The sequence below is a fragment of the Amborella trichopoda genome, chromosome 6 (assembly GCF_054954075.1).
Source record: "Amborella trichopoda isolate Santa Cruz 75 chromosome 6, AtrichopodaSantaCruz75HAP2 v2.0, whole genome shotgun sequence".
Classification (NCBI taxonomy): domain Eukaryota; kingdom Viridiplantae; phylum Streptophyta; class Magnoliopsida; order Amborellales; family Amborellaceae; genus Amborella; species Amborella trichopoda.
The window spans coordinates 8936352-8947092 of NC_142341.1; the positions used below are offsets into that span (position 1 = coordinate 8936352).

General features: G+C 34.6%; 1 non-coding gene across 1 annotated transcript; it reads left to right on the forward strand.

The window, feature by feature from the left end:
• The first annotated feature begins 272 nt into the window (after positions 1 to 272).
• Positions 273 to 2475, forward strand: LOC18437997 (UPF0481 protein At3g47200). Its single transcript, XR_002281643.2, has 2 exons — positions 273 to 1218; positions 1969 to 2475. It is a non-coding gene; the product is annotated as a UPF0481 protein At3g47200 (transcript).
• Positions 2476 to 10741: the final 8266 nt, after the last annotated feature.

Consider the following 10741-nt stretch of genomic DNA (forward strand, 5'->3'; position numbering starts at 1 on the left):
GGGTCATCTCAGTCGTCCATTAAAATAGAGGGTTGGATATGGGGAAGTATATAAGTTTTATGGAATAGGAAAAGCATAAAAACTAGGCCCAAATGTTAAAATGAAAGATCAAAAAGCAACAGTACGAGAGACTTTTCAAAAGAGAGCATAAGGGGGAGAAGAAAATCCAAGCTAGGAGCAAGTTCATTTCCCCTACATAAACCCCTTCATCCTAAGTCTCTGCATCGCCATTTCTCTCTCTCTGTTGATCGTCCTCCCTCGCAGTTAAAAAGCCAAAGACAGGTAGCGTGGTCTGAAAGACCCAGTACCAAATGACTGAGGAATTGAACAAGCCAGGACAGGAGCAATGGACATTAGAAATAAGCAATGTGGCCCAAGACAAGACGAACTGGGAAACTCACTAAGGGAGCCTTCACTCCCTTGCTCATTTCCTTCGGCCCCTTCCACCACGGTAATTCCCGTTACCGTGGCATGGAAATTCACAAGGCCAGGGCCCTCCACCGCTTCCTCGATCGCAGGCAGAAACCTCGCGAGTACTTTGAAAATGCCCTTCGAAAGGTGGAGCACAAGCTCTGGGCTTGTTATGACTGGCCTCCCGACTTTGCCTGCCTGGATCAGGCCAAGTTCTTGGAGATAATGCTCTTGGATGGCTGCTTCCTATTAGAGTTTCTCAGAGAGGATGAGGAGAATGACCCTATATTTGGCAAGAAAAAGGCAGAGTATATGTACCAAGTATTCAATGACATGCTGCTGCTCGAGAACCAGATACCGCAACTGGTACTAGAGACTCTGCTCGAACAGTCGCCGAGAGGCTTATACGACGCGATAAAGGGGATGGAGAGGCTGTATCACATGGACGAGGCGCAGGGAAAGATCATGTTGGAAGGGTTCAAGGAGATGGGTGCGCTGCATTGGTTGGACAAGGAGAGGCAGACCAAGTGGGAAGGCATAAAAGGGCCCGAGGGGCTCAAGGAGAAGCCGAGGTTTTTCAAGAGAATGTGGGAATGGATAAAGAGATTGTGTGGGGTGCCTCTGGTTCCGGAGGAGCAGAGTAAGGAGAATGAGAGGGAGACGCAGTTTTTTATCAAGCGGCTCACGGCCACGAATCTTGACGAGGCCGGGGTGAACTTAAAAACGCGCAGAACACGAGCCTTCAAGGACGTGAGTTTCAGTCATGGGGTACTGCGCATGCCGACTCTATTCGTCGACGACCACACGGTAAGTTCAAATTTGAGCTCTGGGAGAGTTCAATGGGTTATTATCTTCCCACTCTAATTTTCTTCTTTTACTTTCATCCATTCAAATTATTTTAGAAAAATAATTAGCTCAAAATGCAAATGGAACTGCAATTATATTTTTCAAGTTTATGTGATATGCTTTTGCAATTTTATTTTTTATAATATTTCAAAATAATATTTACTCATGACTAAATATTATATGGGATTGTATACAATGACACCGTTTACCTTTGGTACAAGAAGTTCATAATTACTTATAACCATCCAATGTGAAATTTGATAACTTGGGTATGTCACAAACTTTGAGAAAATTCCGTTTTGAACTTTTAGCTTTGTCAATTTAATGAATGCATCCACTGAATTTCACATTCATTGGTCAAAGATTAATTGTGACCACCTTGTACCAAAGGTAAATAGTCTTATTATATACTTTTATATATTATATTTACTAGTTTACTTAGTACTAGGTAAGAACGCAATATAATTGAGAACACAAAAAATTATTTATTATCTAATAGAAGCTCATATCTGAAAATGGATCTATCAAATTCTCTCTCTTTTGTAAACCCTTTTTATAAACAAACTTTACGCTTTTTAGAAAGTTCTATTTTATTTAATAATTAATATTCAATACACATGCACATCACTGGTTTAATTTACATAAATGAATGCTTTACCGAATAAGAGAAATGACATTTGGGGTTATGTAATTTGTACCTGCCTGGTGTAGGGATCGGAGCTTTTGAACTGTATGGCGTTTGAGCAGCTGCAAGTAGGCACTGAAACAATGGTCTGCTCATATATGTGGCCTTTATGGAGGAACTGATGGACACAATCAAGGACGTAGAGTTACTTGAGAAGGCAGGTATAATAGAGAACTACTTAGGGAGTCAGGAGAAATTGGCAGAGGTCTTCAATGATTTTCTTCACGGTGTGAGGATTCAGTTGAAAAGGCATTGCGACCAACGATGGAACAAGTGGCGAGCTTACTTTGTGCACACCTATTTCAGGAACCCATGGACGGTTATGGCGTTTATTGTAGGACTCCTCATCACCGCACTCACAACCCTTTCAACAATAGTTTCGCTACTCCAGTACTTCGCCATACCCCACTCTTGATGATCCTCCTGTTGTTGTTCAGATGTAAAGCCCTTGCTGTGGGTTTCATCTACATGTCTCGTTATGTGTTTGTTTGTGTGTGAAAGAGTGTTAATGGGTATCTGCATGTTGAGTTATTTGATGCCTTTAGAGTCTCTACGTCGAAAACATCTAGAGAGAATAGATGTGTCAATGAAAAGGAGGAATTTCGATACCTTCTCAAAGTGTATTTTCATTTTTTTGATGATAGTTGAGATTCTCGGCCCCCAAATTATTTTCGAATCCAAAATCCATCTATAAGATACCAAAACGTTCCTGTTATTTAATTTGCGATGAAAAGAAAAAGTATGAAACTGGGACCTGTAATTTCTTTCCGCTTGGCCAAAGAGTTCCAGATCATGGCGTTTTAATTTCTTTCCTCATGGTCCAGGAATCAGAGCTCTTGAATTACACGGCCTTCGAGCAAATGAACCAAAATTGCCTGGTATGTGTGTTTTATGGACGACCTCTATCGACACGGTTGATGACACACAACGTCTTGTGGATGCCAGCATAGTAAAGGACTGCCTGCTCACTTTGCGACACAACTAAATTTCCTCAATGGCACTGTTTCTCTTCTACCGAAATCTCCCACGCTCTCTCTTATACAGATCAAGATGTGATTTGATTGCTATAGTTTTATTTCTAGAGATATAGGTAGATTTTTTATTTATTTTATTAAAGTTAATTTTAAGAAACAAAATTAGTATGGGTTTTTTTGCATTAGTTAACAAGTCTGTATTTTTTAGGAAGTTAAGTCTTTTTTTGGGTATAAATAAATTGTTATCTTTTGTGGGTGAGGTCCGTTCCTATACTTGGATAAGGAACATGGAAGATGATGTTATTTTTTAATAGGAAGGAAATATCAGGTTTTGGTTTTGGGAGGTTAACATTGGGGAGTACGTTTTTTCAAGAGGGCTTCTATTGTGATATGTGAATTATCTATTACGGCATGTTTGTTTGGCTGAAATATTTCTTTCAAAAATAAATCTTTCCAATTTGGTAAAAGTTTCACGTTTGAAGTGCTAGAACTTTTATTTCTGAACAAAATGGAGTAGCAGAGAGAAGAAGCTAAACAATAGTTGAGATGGTTCGAAGTATGTTGAAAGACAATAACTTTCCAAATAAATTGTGGGCTGAAGCAATTTCTACTGTTGTCTATATTTTGAACAGGTCTCTTACAAAATCCCCCCAAAATAAAACACCTTTTGAGGCATGATATAAGAAAAAACCAAGTAAATTATTTCATAGTTTTTGGATGTATTGCTTATGGGAAAATTATCACTGAAAATAAAGAAAACTTTGATGAAAATAGTGAAAAATATATCTTTGTTGGATACAGTGAAGTTTCAAAAGCTTATCGTCTTTACAATCAAAAAACATGATGACAAAAATGAATGGAATTGGAATGAAAATTCTTGACACGAAACAAAACTTTTAGAGAATGATGATTCAAATAAAAAGTTAGATCCAAGCCCTTCAAGTCCAAGTCAAGAAAGTCCAAGACAAGGAAGTCCAAGTTCAAGTGATTCAAAATCAGAGACGCTCCCCAAAAAGTAAGGCCTCTTTGAGATATTTATGAATCATGTGATGTTGCTTTCTTTTCTAGTGAACTACAAAATTTCGAAGAAGCAGCCAAACAGAAAACTTAGGTAAATGCCATGAATGAAGAAATTTCAGTTATAACAATAATAATACATGGGAATTAGTAGATCACCCCAAAGTAAAGGAAGTAATTGGTATCAAATGGATTTATAAAACCAAATATAATGAAGATAAGTCAATTCAAAAACATAAAGCTCCTCTGGTGGCAAAAGGTTATTCACAACAACCTGAAATAGATTTCAATGAAACTTTTGCCCATGTTACCAGAATGGAAACTATTCGAATTATTTTTGCCATAGCTGCCCAATTAAGATTTCCAGTTTTTCAGTAGGATGTAAAATATACTTTTTTGAATGGAGAACTGAAGAAGAAGTATATGTTGAACAACCATTGGGTTTTATTGAAAAAAAAAAGGATAAAAAATTTTATAAACTGAAAAAGGCATTGTATGGGCTAAAACAAGCTCCAAGAGCTTGGAATAGTAAAATTGATAAATATTTTCAAAAAAGTAGATTTGAAAGGAGCCTAAGTGAACCTTTACTTTATGTGAAAAAGGGAAATGAAAATTCTTTTCTAATTGTATGCCTTCATGTGGATGATTTGATTTATATTGGTACAGACCAAAAAATAATGGAAGAGTCTACGAAAGCCATGATGAAAGAATATGAACCGTTTGATTTGGGAATTATGAAATATTTTTTTGGAATCCAAGTAAAACAAGCAGATGGAGAAATTTTTATCTCTCAAGAAAAATATGTTAAAGATTTCTTGAAGAAATTCAGAATGTAAAATTGCATGCTAGTGAGTACTCCAATGGCAATGAATGAAAAATTGTCAAAATATGATGGTGCAAAAAAAATAGATGCATCAATTTATAGAAGCTTGGTTGGATCCTTAATTTATTTGACAACACAACACCAAATATTGTGCACGCAATCAATATTTGTTCAATGTTCATAGATAAACCAAGTAAACTACATTTTGCAGAAGCAAATAAGATATATTCAGGGAACAAAGAGACCCGGTACCAAATATATTTCTGAAAATAATACTAATCATGTTGGATTTCTGGTAGTAATTGGGTATGTTCTATTGGTGATCGAAAAAGCACTTCCAGCTATATATTATGCATAAGAACAAAAGTGATATCGTGGTCATCAAAAAAGCAAAATACTGTGGCTCTATTTTCAGCTGAAGCCGAATACATCCTAGCAACAAGTACAGCATGTAAAGCTGTTTGCCTCAAAAGAGTTTTATCAAACTTACAGCAAAAGCAAAATTCTCCCACAATAATTTTTTGTGACAACATGTCAGTCATTGCAATGACAAAAAATCCAGTAGTTCACAACCGATCAAAGCACATAGAAGTACTAATCGTTTCATCAAGGAGCTGACTGATAAAAAAAAATGAAGCCAAAATTCATCAACACAAATGACCTGCTTACAAACATCTTCACTGACACAATTTCAATAGACAAATTTATCCAATTCAAAAAAATAATGAGAGTGACAAATTAAAAATAGATATTAAAATAATAATTTACCACGTATAACAAAACGCGGTCCCATCCACGGCCTTTCCACTCCTCTCTCTCTCTCTCTCTCTCTCTCTCGCTAGAACTCACTCTTCACTTACTAAATGGAAAAGTCACGCGGTTGGATATTATTTAGTGAAGAAGAAAAAAAAAAGGGTATTGGAAGCTGCCTTAGAAAGTTCATGACCAGCCGCCAAAGAACATTGCAAGAACATTTCAAAATGACGGTGTAAATAGGTTGTACCAAATGATGGTGCATAGGGCACAGTGTTCGCAAAATAGGACTGGAGCCGTTATCCGGACAAGGATCTGGAAGCAGTTTAACTGATCTAATTAGTAAATCGGTTGATTCAACCGCTCTAAACAGACACGTCTCAAAAAGTGTTAAAAAAAAAAATCTACTAAACTATGAAAAACATATAAGGAATGATTAAAACAAAATAAATTCAAATGAAATAGAAATTTTTTTTTTTAAAAAAAGGATTTTAACTCATTTTATATTTTCCAAAGGCTATTTTTAATTTTTTTAAAAAAAGATGGGAAAATATATAAAAATGAGTATTAATGACCAAAACATTTTTTTTATCTTTACCATAATGTAAAGAATATTTAAAAATGCATTACAAATCAAATTCCTTATTCCAAAACCAGAACTGGCCATTGGCTGGTTCCTATCTATCCGGGCAGTTAGCGGATAGATCGAGCGACTTAGCAAACAATGATATGATGGTACGAAACACCTATAAAAAGGGGTGACATTCAACATATTTGGACAATCCAAAAATCTATAAAAAAATAAAAATAAAAAAAAGTAAAAAAAGGTTTCGAGAGATATATGTAAAAGAAACCTCAAAAGAAAGGTCATGGTCCCTAAAAGACCGTTATATTTGTTTGTTATCACAATTATTTTTATTGTATCAATGAAATAGGGAATTATCATTCAGTTGATACTGCTTCCTCTTCACCCTTATTATTATTTTTTACTATTTTCCCATCAAATTATTACATCAATGCTCCTGCAAATTTCCAACAGGGAGACAATTGTTCCTGTGCAGGGAACTAAAAATGGTTTCATTGATCGTGTTGTTGATGAAGTCGTTGGAACGAGTTCATCAGCTCCAAGATGTCACTGTGGATGAGGTTGAAGAGCGACAATTGGTAACCTAATGTTACTACGGGTGGACCGGCCTAGCTGGCCCGGTCAACCCGACCCTAAAAACTAGGGGCTTAGGTCACATAATATGGCCCAAGGGGCTAGGGAACCATGGCTTGAGGGTAGAACCATACTGGACCTAGGCTAGGGTCGGTCCAGCCCGGCTATCTTTTTCTTTGTACTTTTTTTTTTTATAATTTTTTATTTTATTTGGGCTAGCTGTGTAGGGGTAGGGCCTCTTTGGCCTAGACAGGCTAGGCCAGGCCTGCACCCATCCTATGGGGACTATGGCTGAGCTAGAGGCAAGGCTGGCCCGGCCAAGGTCCGGCTTATTGCCAACCCTAAGGAGAGAGCAATTCCTAATGGAAAAATATCTCCTTATCTCCATCTCTCTCTCTAAAACTCCATCTCTCTCTAAAACTCCATCTCTCTCTCTCTTTCTTTGCTTCTTGGTGAGTTTACCATCCAAGGGGTTTAGCTTGAGCTCGAACACGAGCACACATTCTTATATGTGAGAGAGAGACGGAGTTTTAGGTAGAGAAAGATAGAGTTTGGGTTTTAGAGAGAGAGAGTTTTAGAGAGAAAGAGATGGAGTTTGAGTTTTAGGGAGAGAGATAGAGTTTTGAGAGAGAGAGACGATGATGTGAGAGAGAAAGATGGAGTTTTGAGAGAGAGAGACGGTGATATGAGAGAGAGATGGAGTTTTAAAGAGAGAGAGATAGAGTTATTTCATAAGTTGTTAAGGTCAATAATACATGGTTAAAAGGGTATAGGGGGTTGGAAGATAGAAAAGATTGAGTCATTTAATTTAAAAATAATATTTTAAATTCTTAAGTTTGATGAGATATAAAAGTTAAAAATAGGATATAATAAGATATTTTCTTATTCCTAACTATAAATCGATGATGTATTTCTCATGCTTTCTTATTGACACTGTCAATATGTTTCATCGAAATTTTATTACTCTCTATGTCATCAAATTTCATGCATCACCTAATTATCTACTTCATCGTGAACTTGCTCTAATATTTACTCGGTGGCAGTCACTATTTCTATTTAGGGTAAAAAAATGATGGTCTCTATTTCAAATTTTTCAATTAAAGTTTCTCCCCAATATGAGACTACAAGCGGGATTTATGGAGCCTGTAAGCTTGTAACCTCTTTTTGCTACTAACCAAAATATTATCAACCCCTCCCTCAAAAAAAAAAAAAAAAAAAAAAAAAAAACAAAGGAAAAGAAAAGAAAAGAAAAGAAAGAAGAAGAAAAGAAAAGAAAGAGAAGAAGAAAAGAAAACATAAAGGAAAAGACATTAGGCCTTTCATTGATGTTTTGCTGATGGAATATAGTTAGTTGCCCTTTATACCAAAGAGAGGAAGGAACATTGCCACATGAAATCTCTTTCTTCTAGCAAAGTTGTACAAGGATACATCGATTGATGCCTTCACCCCAATCAGAGTTACATGGGACACTCCCTTTTCTTTATTTTGGTTTGTTAAGAAGATTAGGCATCCACATTGTTGTGCAAGGAATGCAGGGCAATACAAATACTTATTCGAAAAAAATCATGGAGTCTAAAGAAACCAAGTGGACCAGACCTCTTGAGTTGTGACCATACCAACTGTTGTAATATTAAGATTTTAGATAAATATAATTGTGAAAGAAATTGATTTTCTTGGCCATGCAAGATTACAAATTCAGTGTTATTGGGCTTGGATGCTCCAATAATAAATTTCCTACCCCGCAAAATGTTCATATTACCCTTGGTCAAAACCTTACTTTCTTTAATCCATTTAACCTTGTCATTTAATAGTGAGTTTGGTGATGCATCTCATTTGTTGCCAAATTAGAGAATTTTACTCTTGCATACGGACACATGTGTATGATATAGATACTAGTGTCAGAAATGAGAACCCAATAAATTGTCAATTGATATATATATATATATAAAAGAAATGTTAGCATAGGCCAAGTGGGTCTATAGCTACATATGAGCCCAACGATCCATATTGAATTGGACCGATCTAATGAACATGATTGCATTTTGTATTTAATATTTTAATTTTTTTTATAAATCTAAATCACTTAAATTTTGGAGGTGAGTATTATTTAAAAATAGGAGAATCCAATAAAAATATAAAAGAATATTTCATGGAAAATAAATTGAGTAAAACACTCTTGAAACATTTTAAGGGTATTTTGATCAATTTTTATCTTGCAATTTATTTTGTTAATATTTTTATCAAGTGCACCTTGATGAGAAAAATAGATGCTTAAAATTTCACGTGATTTGGATATGTAAAAAACAAATTAAAATTTAAATACGAAATGATGTCATGTCCGTCAGATTGGTTCAGATTGAATCTGGGTCATTGGGCTCATATGTAGGCGTACACCTACTGGTCAATGCTATTAGCATTTCCCTTTACGTGAGTGTGTAATTCATATATACATTTAAATATACTACAATTGATATGTAATAGCAATAGTAAAACATGATAACAAAAACATTATTATTTTGTCGATCTGAATTTTATTCATCAAAAATTTCTTATAGCCCCATCATGAAAAAAGCAAAAAATATTAGGCTAATTTTTAATTCAAAAAACGAGTTTTAGTTCTTATTCTATTTTTGAAAAAAATGACGGGATGGGCACTTTGAAAATTGACTTATGTTGATATGGACAGTTTTGATATCTAAGCAAGGACAATTTTTCCTATTTAAAATATGAAATTGGGATTCAAATTTTATATTTTCAAAATTAAAAATATCTTATAAAAAATGCGCATATCATAAATGACATAGGGAACCATGGACATTTCTTTCATTATTTTATTCTACAATATTTTCTGCTTTCAAAATAAAATATTATTTATTGAATAATGGTTTTTCTAACAAAAAAAAAGTCACATTCTAAAAACGAAACGTGTCAAAAAAAAGACAGTGAATGGGGATGTCGTATCCATTTCTAGAACATGCATGTCCATATTATATAAATTTTTCTCCTTGGAAATATAAATAAATTCATGAAAATATGCAACTAATACGTAGGTTGTGATTGCACGGCCATTGTGTAAAGACACTAACATGATGTTGCCCATTATAAATTTGTTGTTTATTATATTTTGAATTCATGCAAATCTACACTGGGTATTAAATTCTTAGTTTAGAGCATATTCAGCGTGCTCATGATGGAGCGCACTATTTATATAATAAGTGTTTTTTTTTGGACAAGGTTACATAGGAATTGCACTTGAAGCGTTGGGCAAGGAAAATCTTGCCTCTACCATCTCGACGCAATACCGTTTCCTATATAATATTTCGAAAATCACAAGAAGTTTATTTTTAGTAAGAAAACAGAAAACAAATTCCTAGTTCTTAATCACTTAGATCAGTCGAAATTTTAAGTGATCACTATACAATATCAGGATGTGTCTTTTTTTTTTTTTTTTTTTAGAGAGAGCTTCCTTTTCTTTTTCCTTTTCAGAATTATCCAGATTGGCTGAGGAGGTTATATCCGGATAAATTGAGATTCTCGGTATACTTCTAAATAAAGTTTTACCCTAGAGAGATGTACAATATGCTCCAAGGGAGAATAATTTTTTTTAGCTTTTAGTGAAGGATCAAAATATTCACTCATAGGGGTCATCACGGTCCAAACGATGGTTTGAATATTAATGGAGAAAGTGTGAGACTTACAATTGTATTCATTGAGGTAAAAAACAAAAAATAAATAAATAAAATAATATATATATATATATAGGGCAAATATGGGATTAGTCCACTAGCTTATATGAATATATGAGCGCAACGGCTCATATTAAATCTGGGTCGATCTGACGATCACGGATATCTGGTAGTACTTAAATTTTATTTTATTTTTACAGATCTTAATCACTTGAAATTTTAGGTGTGTGTTCTTCTCATCAAAGTGCACCTAATAAAAATATAAAAACAATTATCAGTGAAAAAAACAATAACCAAAATACCCTCAAAAAGTTTTAGGGGTATTTTGGTTAATTTATTTCATATAAAATATTTTTTGATATTTTTCAAAGATTCAGCTCTTTTTAA